Source organism: Chelonia mydas, chromosome 3 (assembly GCF_015237465.2).
Source record: "Chelonia mydas isolate rCheMyd1 chromosome 3, rCheMyd1.pri.v2, whole genome shotgun sequence".
NCBI classification, from domain to species: Eukaryota; Metazoa; Chordata; order Testudines; family Cheloniidae; genus Chelonia; species Chelonia mydas.
In genome coordinates this window covers 70,451,990-70,467,286 of record NC_057851.1, presented here as the reverse complement: position 1 = coordinate 70,467,286, position 15,297 = coordinate 70,451,990, and the positions used below count along the sequence as shown (strand labels likewise).

At 40.5% G+C, this 15,297-nt stretch overlaps 1 protein-coding gene across 7 annotated transcripts in view; it reads right to left on the bottom strand.

The window, feature by feature from the left end:
* The window catches only part of FUT9 (fucosyltransferase 9), a 117,392-nt gene that overhangs the window by 53,611 nt on the left and 48,484 nt on the right, over positions 1–15,297 (bottom strand). The window contains exon 2 of one of the 7 annotated variants that reach the window (XR_006289492.1): positions 11,453–11,653. The exons of the other annotated variants lie outside the window; for them this stretch is intronic. The gene's annotated coding sequence lies outside the window, so the exon portion shown is untranslated. The remainder of the gene's footprint in view (positions 1–11,452; positions 11,654–15,297) is intronic. 7 annotated transcript variants of the gene reach the window in all.

Here is a 15,297-nt window from a genome sequence, read left to right as displayed (position 1 = left end):
TGAGCTGTGCAGCCAGAGCATATGCAGAAGTAACTCCTGCTTCTCCTCCATCATTAAACATATTGCTACAACAGCAGCAGCATTATGAAACAGAGCCCAATTCATCTGCCTTTTCATAAGGAACTGCCTTTTTCCCTTCAGCGTCCTGTGGGATGGAATGTAATTAGGTTGATTGAAATGGAGGTCCCAGTATGGTATATTCTCTACATTGTGCAAGACATTGGAATGCTGCGGCACAGTGCTTGACCTTTGGAGTAAATGGTGCTCTGCATAGCTGCTTGCCTCTTCAATGACTGCATCATGTCCTTTTCAGAGCAATGCACTTGCTCTCAAGGGCTATCCTGTCCCTTTCAATCTTTTGAGAATGTCTCAGGAAACCTTCCCTCCTGTCTTCATGGCCCTCTGTTGTGATGAACTGAATATTTCATGGAACAGATTATCTCAAGATTTACCCCACTCCGCTTCTGAGATTTGACAACCTCTCTGCAGGCAATAACTTCCTTCTTTGCACATTACAGGTGCTGTGGGAAATCAGAACACACACAAGTACTTATTGTCCCACTCCTCAGTCTCCATGACAACCACAAGAAAATGTTTCTCTTCCCACAATTTTGGGATGCCACTTCCATCTTCTCTTCCTACTCAGTAATTCCTTTCTGTGTGGTAAGACATTATCTAATGTATTTCAATTTATTATTTGGGGGGGGGGGGAAGCGGGGGGGGGGGCTTTATGGGTGCCTATGATTTTTTCTAACATTGTTTGCAAGGTTGGATGCCTCTTCTATATGGTGGGTAGGAAGCAGTGAGCAAGTTAGTAATTGCATGTGCACCTCTGCAGGCTTTCTAGACATTGGAGGATACAATCCAGAGACAAGTATCAGAGGGGTAGCGGTGTTAGTCTGTAGCCACAAAAACAATGTGAAGTCTGGTGGCACCACAAGTCACCAGGAAACAGAGCAAGGTCCTGTTCAAAAAGGCTTTGCACAAACCAGAAAGGTATGCATCACTGCTATTTACCAGGATGGTTTACCCACAACAGGTACATGAGTGGAAGGGGAACACTTATTACAGGGGCACCACAGACAGCTGCTTTTCCATCCAATGCTCATACCAAAATTGAGCATTATCTTTGCCTTAAGTTCTCTCTTGTGAACTGCAAAATTAATAGAATTCTACATCCAAGTGCATTACAAGTGTCTTAAAATATCTATGCATTCAGACATGCCTCTGTAGCCTGATTTGGGGCACTGACATCATGAACTCTAAACTTCTGTAAAAGCTAAGTGCACTAATGAAACTGTGAGCCAATGTACCTTTTCTAATGATTCTTTTAATCTTTCTGGAGCTACAATCAAGGTGACATATGCAATGTGTTGCTTTTTTTTTTAATTTTTTTTTTAAAACTCTCATGGTGCTGATAGCCTAAGCAAGGGAGGCAGTGGGGTAGGGACCATGCTGGCTAGAGGAGGGAGGAAGAGAAAGAGAAGGAAGCAGCCTGTTAACGGGTGAGAAGAGGGCTAGGATGCAGAAAAGGTGGCTGATGTTTGTGAGAGTTCACATTGCAAAAAAATTGTAAAGGTTTAATTGTCCAGCGTGGATGTCATTTTGAGTAAGATGTGGGGGCACCATCATGGCTACAGGGTGAAGGGAGGTGAGCAGGAAGCACATTGGTATGGGAGGGGGATTTAGACATGAAAAGGGTTGCTGGCGCTTGTTGGATTTGTGGGATTAGATAAAGCATCATATTTGGCCGCAGTAAGTCTCTGGTGTGGACTCCATGTATAGCTTGCTGGAGTGAGGGGGACGTTTAAATGCCAAGAAGGTGAAGGGAGGCTCAGCCCTCTGCCCAACATAGCACAGGACAGCACCGACCCAGAAAAAGTAGTTTAAATCTCCCTATACAGTTGTATACTATAGCATATGATACCTACCACCACAGCTCCTCTCTACAGCAATGTCAGGCAGGGTGCTGACAGAGTTCTCCTCCACGGCTGTTTCTGGATGGCTCTCCACAGGGGGTTCTTGTGGATTGTCCACATCTGCCATGTCATAGAATTCCTGGCTGTCCTCTTGGTTGGACCCCATGGCACGTGAGGGGTCAGAGGAGGTTTGTTGAGTGCTTGCCATTCTCTCTGCAGCACTATCTCCCACAGCCACTTTGGGTTCAGTGGTAGCATCACTTGCAAACATGAGGTCCAATTCCTCATAATATGGGTAGGTCATGGGAGCATTACCAGAGGCCCTGTTATGATCTCTTGTCTTCTGGTACTTCCATTGCAGCTTCTGTATTATGACTTAGCTCCAGGAATGTCCCTTTGCCTTCAGTTTCTTTGAAAGAACCCTGTAGATGTTTGTAGTCTAATGATTCTTATCCAGATGGTATTGGGTATGCCTGTCTCAGAAGAGGGCAATCAAGTCCAGGACCTCTGCAGGGGTCCACACAGAAGCATGTGTGTGCATGGGCATAAGTGCTGTTATAATGGGCATGTGAACACACTACTGCCTGTCATCAAAATGCCTACCTGCATTTAAACAGACAGGTTTTATCCCTCCAGAGCAGTGGCAGGAAGACAGGTACCCAGACAGGTTGACCCGCGTGTGAAGCATTGCAGTGTGGGATACTAGTTGGAGGACTGCCAGCAGCATAGTAGTTAGAGAGAACTCACCCTAAAGTGGAGTTATTCCTTTTCCAAGGAGGAATGCATACATTGCATGTCCTACTAGCATGGATATAAATAACAAACAGTGGAGATAATGAGGCCCTGCTTAGGCAAGTAAAGACATGACTGTACCCTACATGGCTTTCTGCACACCCCAGTAGTGCCTCTCCCATCTACACTGCTATTTTTAGCAGTGCAGCATCCTGCTGCCTCCCCACTGCCAGAGTCTTTCCACACCACAGGGAAAGACTCCAGAAGCAGCAAAAGGCTCTGGCATAGGGGAGGCAACAGGAAAAGGCTCTGGCAGCTCCTTTCAGTAGGGAAAGGCTCCAGCAGCAGGGAGCTGATGGAGTCTCTCCACTGCAGGGAAAGATTCTGGCAGCAGGGAAAGGCTCTGGCAATGGAAGGTAGCAGGAAAAGTTCCCCTCTGCCAGAGCCTTTCACTGCTGTGTGTAACTACACACCGCAGTGAGGATACAGCCTATTTTCCACCGAAAGTGGCATGCGGCATAGACATACCTTATGATGCAAATTAATCACTTTGAAAACACGTTCTGACACAAGGCATTTTAAGGTAGAGTAGCTACAGTTAGTGAGATGTGTCATCCCCATGCAGAGAAGACATGAAAAGGTTTTTCTTTTGAGTGAAGGCCCTGTGCTTAAGTGCTTTGCTGCATTGGGACCTAAATTAGGTTATGATGACAGAAGGGAATAGCAGTTTTCATCTTGGCTTGCAGAGTCTGAAAAGTAGCCTCTCTTTTGTTTGTGGTACTATGGATGGCTAGCTCAGAGGAGGAAGAATTGATAACCTCAAGTATTCAAAGTAACCTGCCCCTCAAATTCATAAGATTTGTTCAGATATGAGGTTTAAATGATGTGATTGTAAAAACATTGGCAGCTAGGCTACAGCACTCCCATAAAGCGGCACTCTTGCTAGAGCAATGGTGGGATCACTTCAGAAAATTCTCAGTGTAGACAAAGCCCTAGGGTGTGGGCTTTTGGATTACAAATAAATATGTCAGAAATGCTAGCTGAACTATGTTGAATTCTATTGAGCAATTCCATAGCATGCTGGATCCACTTGTATACTCAATGCCACTGGCCGCACACCAAACTGCAGATCTTCTGAATCATGAGGATAAATGCACAGCATCAAACTTTTCTACAACAGGAATACAGAAATCATCATGATGCCAACATGAGAGCCAGTGTTAAAATGAAGTCTTCTTGCCCCACACAGATGGTGCCTTCACTTTCCAGATTAGCTAAATTCAGTTAGCTAATCTGAACAATTGTTCCAGACAGCAAATGGTTGGCTAGCAATTTAAATGAATTCCTGTAATTTCTTCCATAAACCCCTTTGTAAATAGACGGAAAGACCTCAAACCTCCTCAACATTATATTTCCACGTGTAACTCCTACTTCACTTGCTGAACAAGATAAAATGAGATTTATTGCTCCACCAGGGCAGTAATAAAGCCCAAATTTTCAAAATAACCATACATTTTGGATGCCTGCATTTATAGGTGTCCAACCTTGGTCCTGATTTTCTGGAGTGTTGAATACCCATACTGGTTTTATTTGGAGCTGTTGGTACCATACAGGGTGTCTCAAATAGGATATTCAAAGTATGAGGCTCCCAAACTCACTGGCAACTTTTGAAAATCTTAGCCTAAGTGTATTATCATCAGTGCTATACTTTTCAATGCTCTCTCGTGGATTACTACTTCACAGTATTAGTTTTTTTTCCCCCATATTGTGACAAAAGTTCCTCCTCTGACTTGGTGGGTCCTGCACTTATTGGAGGATTTTGCTTGCCTCAGAGATTCACGGCAGCCCTCAGTTCGGCCACTTTCATGGCTCAAATCTGCCGTTCACTCAGATAACCTCATCACTGGCCAGCATGGGGAAGGAAAAAAACACGCAAGAACAATCCCCGCAGTTTCTGCAGATCCACCAGGTGGGTCGGGGACCAGCTCAGAGAACTTCACCTCTGGTGGAAGCTCCTGTGTTGGGTCAGGAGTTGGTAGATTTGGGGAGAACCCGGGCCCGCCCTCTACCCTGGGTTCCAGCCAAGGGCCATGTGGACTGCAGCGCTCTAGAGTGCCTTCTGGAACAGCTGAACGACAGCTACAATTCCCTGGGCTACTTCCCCTTGGCCTCCTCCCAACACCTTCCTTTGTCCTCACCACAGGACCTTCCTCCTGATGGCTGTTAATGCTTGTACTCCTCAGTCCTCCAGCAGCACGTCCTCTCACTCCCACTCCTTATGTGCACACCTCACTAACTGGAGTGACAGCCTGTTTAAACCAAGTGTCCTGATTAGCCTTAATTCTAGCAGCTTCCCAATTAGCTACAGGTGTCCTAATTATTCTGCCTGCCTTAATTAGTTCTAGAAAGTTCCTGAGTGTTCTAGAATAGGCCCCCGTTATCTTACCTAGGGAAAAGGGACCTGCTTAACCTGGAACTAACGTATATACCTTCGACCACACTCTTGTAGCCAGCTGGCCTGACCCTGTCACAATATCTATTCAGATTTTCCTAATGATTAATTTATTTATAAAGTCCACCAAAACATAAGATTCCCTAGACATATGTTCAATTTTTAAAAACACTTCACAAATCACATTGAAGAGGATTGCCACAGAGGCTGTATACAATGTTGGTGGGTTTTTTGGGCATGTGGAAAAAATTGGGAAAATCATGGTTATGTCTGGGGGTGGGGTGAGTCTCAGTATTAGCTATAAAAGACCCAAAAACCACAGCATTTTTTTTTCAAATCTATCAATATTTATAAACTGAGTAAATGTAATATGTTCAAATAGGGAAAACCCATATTTCACATACATGGCTAGGTTCTCTTGCACAGAGTGAAGCAGGTGCCCAAACAAAGGAGGGGCACTAGGGAGTCAGTCCCAGCCCTGACACACTTTTATATAGGAGTGCTTAATGGACCCTATGCCAGTGGAAGACTGTTTTCTGATCCCACATGTCACTTACTGCAAGAGGGGCAGAAGAGGCAGTGTTACAGGGCCTGCCTGTGGCCCAGATGCATCGGCAGAGAGTTCCCCTAAGCCAGGGGAATTCTCTGTTGGGTATTTGCAGACGGATTGCGACCCCTTTGCTTCACTTCAGGCTACAGCCTCTTGCCCAAAAAGTTAACACATTTCTTATAAAGATATTAAGTGATGTTCTGAGAAAGCATGTTATAAGTTACATGGTTTTACATGGTTGTGTCATCTCTGACCACATCTTCAGATAAAGAAAATGAACACTCTGGAGAAGCACTGTTTGCAGGAAGGATTTAGGAAGCAAATATTACATCCAGGTCACTCATTTAACATTCGGAAGATTCTCTCAACTATCAGGGCAACATTTGATGAAGCCATATGCAGTTTTTCTTGTTAAAAAAAAGGTAAAGGAACTCCATAGTGGTCCACTAAGCAGCCAAAAACTTTCTTGAAAATTGTGAAAAGCATGAAATCCTCTATAAACCATGACAGTATGACAAATAGCTTAAGCTTAGTGATTTGTGACAAGCCAGCCAAGCACAATATAATTTCCCCCTCACATACAAAGACATTATTCTACAGGTAATCCAAAATGATGCAATCATAGATTAGGTCGGTTTTCTGAAGACTTTTCAGCCTAAAGCTCAACCTATTTTCTTTACCAAAAATCAAAGGTAGTGATAGTTTACAGTACCAAGTGTTCAGAAAAAAAAACAAAAAAAACCAAAGAAGGGTACACATAGCTGGTTTCCCCCTGAATACAACAGAAGATAATTAGATCTAGTCCATATCATAGCTAATGCATGACTGTTCCCTGAATCTCGGTTTTCCACAGAACTGAGCTTATTGTATAATGGAACATTGAAGACACTATTCCATTCGCCAGAGAAACTTTTACATTTTTTAAACCCCCCCCCCCCCCAAACATCTATACAAGGACTTTAAGGCTATGCTGCTCTTCTTAACTGTGTTGGTTTTTTTGTTTGTTTGTTTCGCTTGCTACTGCATATTCTCCTCTGCTGTGCATAATCCTGAGGAATCAGGACACAACTTCTCTATGAACCGTCCAGTTAGAGGGCCACAACAGTTCTCTTCAACACACTCCAGGGTTGGAGACATGGCATTTAGCATTTGACCACATGTAAATATATTGGTTCTAACTCTGTAGTTCATACTTGACAAAAACTGTTCATTTCAAGGGGAGTTTTATTTAAGTAATTTGATCCATTCTAAAGAACAGCTACATTATTGGCTTGATAATATATTTCCAATTACTCATTACCTGCATGTTTTCTCATTATGAAATCCAGCTTTTTCTATGTTTTACAGAGATGCAAAAACCCCACTTAGGTTCACAATACCTGGCATCTCCCGAAGAGCTTATGAGAACCCATCAAAAGGGCAGAAAACGATGGGTCATGGAGCACCTATAATACAGAACAGTACAACTATAATACCTATGCAACTATAATACAGAAATGAAAATATTTACTGTAAATTAATCTTTTCTACATTGCAGATTTTATAAAAATCTGCAAAAAATGTACTGTGGATATTTCAAGCAACAGGTAAACACAACAACAACAACAGCACTACTCATCTGTAGAGGGCATGGGAATGTGAAAATAAATTAAGGTGATTCTATAACCAGCCTCTTTTGTTCTAAAATAAATAGTTCGTGATAATACATTCTCCAGTACTTTCTCTGGTTTAATAGGGCTTCCACCAATTCCCTTGAGAAACTACTCTAAAGTTTAATCTCACTTTTAAAATTTTTTTTTCTGCTACTCAGTTCATTTACTTTAATGTCACCCTTTTACTCTTAATATAAATCCTCAGTATATTCTAAACGATTCCGGGTTTTTTGGTATTTACATCCTCTTAATATATTTAGATGGCTACTGTAACTGCTTCTCATTCTTTTCATTATTTGAAAAAGTCATATGCAGTTTTTAGTCTTAATAAATCTTCTTTCCAGTCCCTTAATCATTTAGGTTGATCTTCTCCAAATTCCTTTCAGTTTGTTGTCAGTTTTTTTGGTATTAAGGAGTTCATGATTGACTGTATTACAGTATCTTAGCTGTGGTGTCACCATTGTCTCAGAGAATGGACTTGTCATCTTGGTCCTTCACATAGTGCCTTTATACATGCAGCCTACAGCTGCAATGGCTTTTTAAAAAAGCATGCTTTGCAACTTCTCATCTAATTTGCAGCTCATACGTCTTTCATATTACAGTTTTCCAAGAATTACCTTCTTACTGAGCAATCTTGCAAGGTTGAATCTCATTTGTTGTCTCACAAGATCCTGTTTTTAAATTGTTCTGTCCCTCCTGTCGATAGCAACCCATTCCCATCTGTGAGGTAGATTAATCTACTCCACAATCTTTAATAGAACTATTAAATAAGACTGCAGTTAACAATTCCTGAAGCAGTAGACTGTATACTTCCCCAAAATACACATTTTTTATTATCCTTTAGTTTTGGTTCATTAGAAGTTTAATTATCTGGATTGAAAACCTATCTTGCCCTGTATTTTCTACATTGTTTTTCTGTAGGTTTTCAGCCTGATTATTATACCTTTTTAACATATGCTGAATAGAGCAAAAAGCTTTAAGACTGAAAAATAAGCAAAAGCTTCCTTAGACTAACTTACATGGAGGTCAAAGTTCATTTGGACCAGACACAATGTCAGTGAGAACAAATTCTTCCACTGACAGGGTAATGACTTTTCTTTTGCTAGTTTCTATGCAGATATTAGTATTGTACAGATTCCCACGATATACTGAAATCTCTCTACAGAAATCCTGTCATCCTGCACTATAGCAAGATGTACTTCTAAGCAGCTCTTAATCCACACATCACTGATACAGTGCACCAGAACAAGCTTGTAGCATTTCATTTGCACCCTTATAAATCGTCTATCTGAATCACAATGGCTCCTTCAAAGCTGACATGATTTCAGTGATTCTTACGACTGTACATCATGGTAAGAGTGTAATTTAAAATAACCCCCTTGCTGGTACAGTAGCCACTTTTACTGCTCTTTGAGATTTCTTGCCCAGCACAAATATAGAAACAAAACAAAAACAGCCTAGGCTAAGGTCATGCCAATGTGTTCTGCACTGAAACAGCTGAGATATTGTATTCTAAATTGGCAGTCACAATGAAAACAAGAATAAAACTATCCTGAGCTAATTTAAAGATATTTATTCAGTTTCAAAACATGTGCTTGTTAGATTTTAGCTGCTTTCATGTACCTTCACTTAAATTTCATGTACTATATGGTTCTGATTAATAAAAAAAGACATTGTTTTGGTGCAGATGTACCAAGGAAATTGAATCAGTTTTCACCAAACAGCATCCTGTATGTAAAAGTCAACTAAGGAATACAAGAGTTATTAGAATTCTAGTGACCTTTCAGCCACAGACTGCACGGAAATCCCAAGAGCTATTTTACAGCTAAATTAAAGATAGCACATAATATGCAAGGTCAGATTGTGCTCTTCTTCAGAGTTTCTCTGCACCAGATACTAATTCGTAATTTTATTCATAAAGAAAAATGTCACTTCTCTGTGCATCAACATGTGGTTGAGGTTTATGAAAGTAAGGAATAAGGAATTCCAAACCACAATTAAATACTGGCCTAAAAATACCCCTATTTATTGTTCACAGAAGCTGCGGATGCAAATTGACATCATCTTGAACAAGACATTATATAAGAACTTGAATGTGAGATGTGGTGATCCCTTTCATCTCCCTCTGACATTCACTCATCCTCCATCACTGGTTTGGTAATCTTGTCATAGTATTCTGAATGAGTGCAAAGTTGCTGAGAGGGAGCCTTATATATCTTCAGTCCAAATGTTCAAAACCACTAGGATTAGGATCAAAGCAAGAATACTAAACAGAAAATAAAGGAAGGTAAAAGGAAATCCTGACTAAGCCAATGAGAAGGAAACCCAAGGAAAAGAAAGCATTCACTGATCCCATACAGCAACACGATTAAGTCATACCCATAAAAAAGCCAATCTCATGACAGTAATTGTTTTCAATTCCTTGAATAAAGCATCCAAAACTGAACCTATAACATTCTAGCCCAAGGAGTAAAAAAAATAATAAATATCCAGACTTGAATCTAGAAGACTGAAGCCCAGAATAGAGACACCCAATTACCTTGTGTGTGGAGACTACTGGAAACTCTGTATGCAATGGACTGATGATGATGATTGAAACAAACTTGTCAGGTCACATGTACTTGACAGCTCAGTTTCCATCCGATCTGTAGTAATCATTATTTGTTTCCAAACTACCAGTCCAGCAACAGACATTGACCACTTCATAGATTTTCTTTTAAAGGCCAACAGATCACTGTGATCATTTAGTCTGAACTCCTTCGTGACAGAGGCCACAGAATTTTGCTCTGTAATTTCTGCATCGAGTCCAATACTTAGTGATTGAACTAGCTCATATTTTTATATTTTTAGAAACTAATACTGATTTTGAAATTTCAAGTGATGGAGAATCCACCTCTTGTCTTCATAAGCTGTTCTGGTGGTTAGTTACTGCCACTGGTAAAAAAAATTGTACCTTTTTTCCAGTTTGAATTTGTCTAGCTACAAAGTCTAGCTATTGGATCTAGTTATGGATTTGCCTACTACATTAAACAGCTCTCTACTATCAGATATGTTCTCTCTGTATTGGTACGTACAGACTTTGATCTTCTCCCTGATAAATTAAATGGATTAAGCTCCTTAAGTATTTCAATGCAAGGCATGCCTTCTGCTCTTTGAATCATTCTTGTGCTTTTCTCTGACCCTTCTCCAATTTTTCAGCATCCTGTTTAGAAGTGTGGACACCAGAACTGGAGACAGTATTTCAGCTGTGGACTCAACAGCTGCAATCACAGGGAATCTAAAATCCCTAGTCCTACTTCATATTTACTTCAAGAGGTCAAAAGGAACTGAAAGGGGCCAGATGCACTCTGTCTTCTCCAAGACCTCTCCGTGAGAGTACTAAAACAGGAGAATAGAGTTTATATAGATCAAAGTAAACAGCTGGCATTTTTTGAGATTTGTCTGACGACTCTGAACACTTATTATGGAAAATAACCTACCTCAAAACCTATCCTAATGATACCTAAAGATGACCAGGTACTTTGGAATTCTTTCTTACTGTCAGAGCAGGAAGCAGCTCCATTGAACACTTTGTGGCAGGCAGGCAGATTCTTTTCTTTCCCTACCTGTAACTGGGATCTTAGAAAGTTCTAAAATAAAATATAGCATTATCAAAACAGTATCTTCCTATAAAGTGGGCAGAAATGTGGATTAACTATTCTGATCATGGCTTGCCTGTCATAAAACAAAATATAAAGCTAGGCTTAGAACTTTAACAGATCCCCAGAGAAAGGAAGTGGCCAATTTATTTTAACAATACACCCCCTTACATATGAAAAATAATCCTAATTCATGAGGCACAAAAACTTTTTTCAGACCTGGAAGTGAGTTTTTTATATTTGCCCTTCTCTGTGTTAGTCAGGTAATTTATCTACAGTTATAAGTATGGATGACAGGTTTCAGTACTTGCAGACTAGATGCCCATTCATAAAAGCCACATAACTAATTGATGCTCTCACATAGGGTAGAATTTTTCATTAAGTGCTTAGATGACCTAACTGCTCCCATTGAAGTCAATGGGAGTTTTATCATTGATGTCAACTGAAATAGAGGTAGCCAAAAATTGAATGCTTTCAAAAATCCCACTTAAAGTTGCTTGGCTTCTTACATGTTTTTGTCCATGTGTTAGGATGGCATGTGTTCCAGCTCACCAGAGGTTATGCCAGTTTCACTTGCACACAGGAGCACAAGTGCCATCTTTTCTTCTGGAAGTCCTTTCCCTGTGAAAGCAGTGTCATACTGTTGTCACACGCCTCTTTACAACTAATTGCACCTAACTTCTTCCGCTGTTAGTGGTGAAATAGAACATCTGAAAATGGAGGAAGGGATTATTATTATTTTTAAACAAAGCATTACATGACTAATAACTAAGACTAATACCAGTTGGCTCAAATGAAAGACTGGATAGGTCAGAAGACTGAGAACGAGATACTGAGTTATTCATCTACAGGTCACCAGCATAATCTCACCCATATTGGTATTGACCAAAAGCTCTTTTACTTGGACAGCTACTGGATGGCATATGTTCCATTCACCTCCACCAGAGGTACTTATATGGCCTCCATTACCATAGTAGTTGAGTATTTCACAATTTTTAAATGGATTTATCCTCACAACACTCCTAGAAAGAGAGAGATACTCTACTTTTATCCCCATTTTACAGAATGGAGGCACACAGAAGCTAGCTGACTTGTCCAAGGCCAGACACAAGGTCTCTGGCAGAGCAGGGAATTGAACCTCGATCTCCTGAGTTCTAGGCTACTGCTCTAACCCCTGGACTTTCCTTCTTCTAAGGAATTTTTAGTAGTCTGCATCAAATTTTCAATTAACATGTTACCATTTTAGAAAAACCTCTATCTTCAGAATTAGCATCTCTGGTAGCTGTCTAAACAGAAAGGAAAAAGATTAAAAGAGCACAGAAATCTAACATTATTTAGATTGCAGTAAGTACATTCCAGACTCAGGGTCAGACATAGCCCTTGCCCTGAAGGGCATACAATCTAAAAAGGCAAAGAGAGATGAAAAGTCGAGGAAAGAGATAGGACACAAAAATGACTGCAGTGATAACTACATCTTATTAAAATTAGATGTGTCTTTTAACAGACACGCCCCCCCCCCACCTCTTGCCCCTGAGCTTCTTCCACAGCAGTGCCTAGCTTCAGGTCCAGTACCCTCACCCCCTTCCTGACCAACATGTGGCTCCTATCACCCTGCAGATATGATCAATTCACTCACAATATAAATAAATACACTAAATAGGCAGATAGCAAATTAGCTAATTAACCTATAGGTGTCATGGAACAAATGGGTTTTAAGAGGAACAGGTGATGGCTTTGTGGACCAGCTCTGGAAGGGTGTTCTGTCCATAAAAGATGGCAAGGAATTGTGCAGAGACAGTTGTGGGCCTAGAAGACAAATAAGGCTTTGAGACTGACATCACTGTCTAGCAACGGCGATGAGGGAAACCTTATAGGAGACAAGAACGGATGTGTGCACTGGGTTGTGAGATCAGGATGCTTCCTCTTTCTCAGAAGATCCCAGGAGTCTGGGAGGAAGTGGTCCTGCTTGACAAACCCCACAAAGATAGATGATGGGACGATTCTTGAACACCACTGGAAAGGAGCCAACAGGAAGTAGTGAAACAGACGAGACGGCCACTGTGCTGCTTCGTGGACACCAATTGTTAGCAGGAGGAACCCAGAACGCAGCTGAATTTCTGCAGTCTGAACAATGCAGTTTTCAAGAAAAGCTTTCCCTTCTGTGGGCTTTTTGAACAGGAGAACAGAAAATAGCTGTAAATCTCGAGACATTTATCTCCATTCCCTCCAAAGTCTTTCCTCTAAGTAGCCCCTGAGCAATTAGTACATTAGTAAATTTAAGTTGTAAATAATCAGTGAACCTTTCATTTCCATGATTTGCATACATAGATTCACAAACCCTTGATGAACCCTTTCCTTTCTTACTTTAACTTTCCAGTCATACCATCTGGCTCTGCATGAGGGTAACTTAAATCATTTTCCTTCTTATGCTGACCTTGAGTTGACTTCTTCAAATTTCACACAGATGATTAAATTTAACTGCAGTTATTTTCAGATATTCTAATATCTTTAATTGCAAAAATTTCAGCCCTACTCCTTTTTAAAGTTCATGCAAGAGGTTTTATTTTCAAATGTGTCCATATGAAATTTTTCTATTTCTTTTGCTTGTGCAATTACTAAACTACTATTGTGCATTTAAATCAGGTATGTTCACAGTAGAAATGAGTGAATAATAGAATTTTTAGTTTGGAGGCAAACTGAAATATCCGGGGTGGGGGAGGAAATCTTTTTTTGGGGGCGGGGGGGGGGTTTGAACCATTTTTTCCCCCCACATTGAATGAAAATTTTCATTTAGAATCAACCAATACATTTTGAATGGTCTCTAAATGATTTTTTGTTTGTTTTCAGTTGACCAAAATATTTCAGTTGATTCTAACCGCTGCATGCACCCCCCTCCTTTTTTTCCTTCATTTCGATCCACCCATTTTGGGTATTTTCACCTTTTTGGTGCATGTGTTATTTATTGAAATTTGAAATCCAAACACTGTTTCAAATTGAAAAAAAATTCAAAACGGTCAAAATGAAACTAAGATTCCACCCAAATTTTGTAAGTTGTTTTGGGCCCCCTTAAATGCATTTTTTGGCAAAAAGAAAAAACAATTTGTAAAAAAAAAAAGTCACTCTCGTCATTCACATACAAGTGGCCATATATGTCCATCTGTGACTAACTGTGGCATTACCCTACAACTGCGGCAAGAGCATACACACGCCGCTCAAAATCAAGTCTGTAGTGTTAGCAGTGACTAACGCTCCAAGAGCTCAAATGCATAAAGCACCATTCCACTCCTTCATACTATGTTGGGAAGTTCCTGAATCTTTGCCATATGCTGATGAGATCCAAATTCAGTAGGCCTGTAAAATTATTGAATAAAATTCAAATGGCATGTGGGTATTTTGTCTCAATGACTGAGTGTGCGTTGTCATTTTTACTCACAAGATATTATAAATTAATTAAAAGACCATCTGAAAGCCCTCAGGTAATTTTCAGAACACTTGTGTAGCAATACAGCTGTCCCTGGCACTCTGCAAAGATATTTTAATTTGGAATTTTAATTGTCCCTATTAATTTTACTTCATTAAAATTGAAAAGGAAATATATGGCCGTATACTCTGCTTATTGACACCACTGGACCAACCTACCAAAGTCAGCAGGATGTACAGGGGGTAAGTCATTGCTGAATCTCACACAAACCCAGTATCTTTCTTTGCCCTAAACTGACATGCTTCGGGAAAAGTAACAGCACATTTCCAGCAGTTGTCACATGCAAAACCAAAGCCATAAAATACAGACCCACGCATACTATGTTAGCCATTAATATTCATATTATTCCATAAGATTCCATGAAAAATGTTAGCGGATGCATCCCCTAAACCAGCAGTTCCTCTGTCTGCACATATATCAGGGGATCTACTGGAGGTAAAAGGCATCTCTGAAGGTCCCTTGTCTCTGCACTGCTGACCCTCTTTCTCCAACTTCCCAAAGCCCTTGAAGCAAAGCACAGCTCCTGTAGGAGTCATGTTGCCTCGGGCTTCCTCAGCTCTGGCTCCCACTAGACTAGCATCTCTCAGAGCTAAGATTCCACAGTCCTGAAGGGAAAGCAGTGTAAATTACTGGAGACTTCGTCTGCAAGTCTTGTCACTGATTCGTCTGCAGAGTTCTTGGGTTGGGGGTGAGGGATAAGGGGGCAATCCTTGGGAGATTTGGAGATTTTTGGCCAAAATTTATTTTTCACTGAAAAATGCAGATTCAGGTTCATTGAAATATTTTGTGAATTTGTGTCAATTCTGGCGAATTGTTTCAGTCAAAACTAAAAAAAAAAAGTCACCATTTTCCCCAGGGCAGAGCCCTAACCAT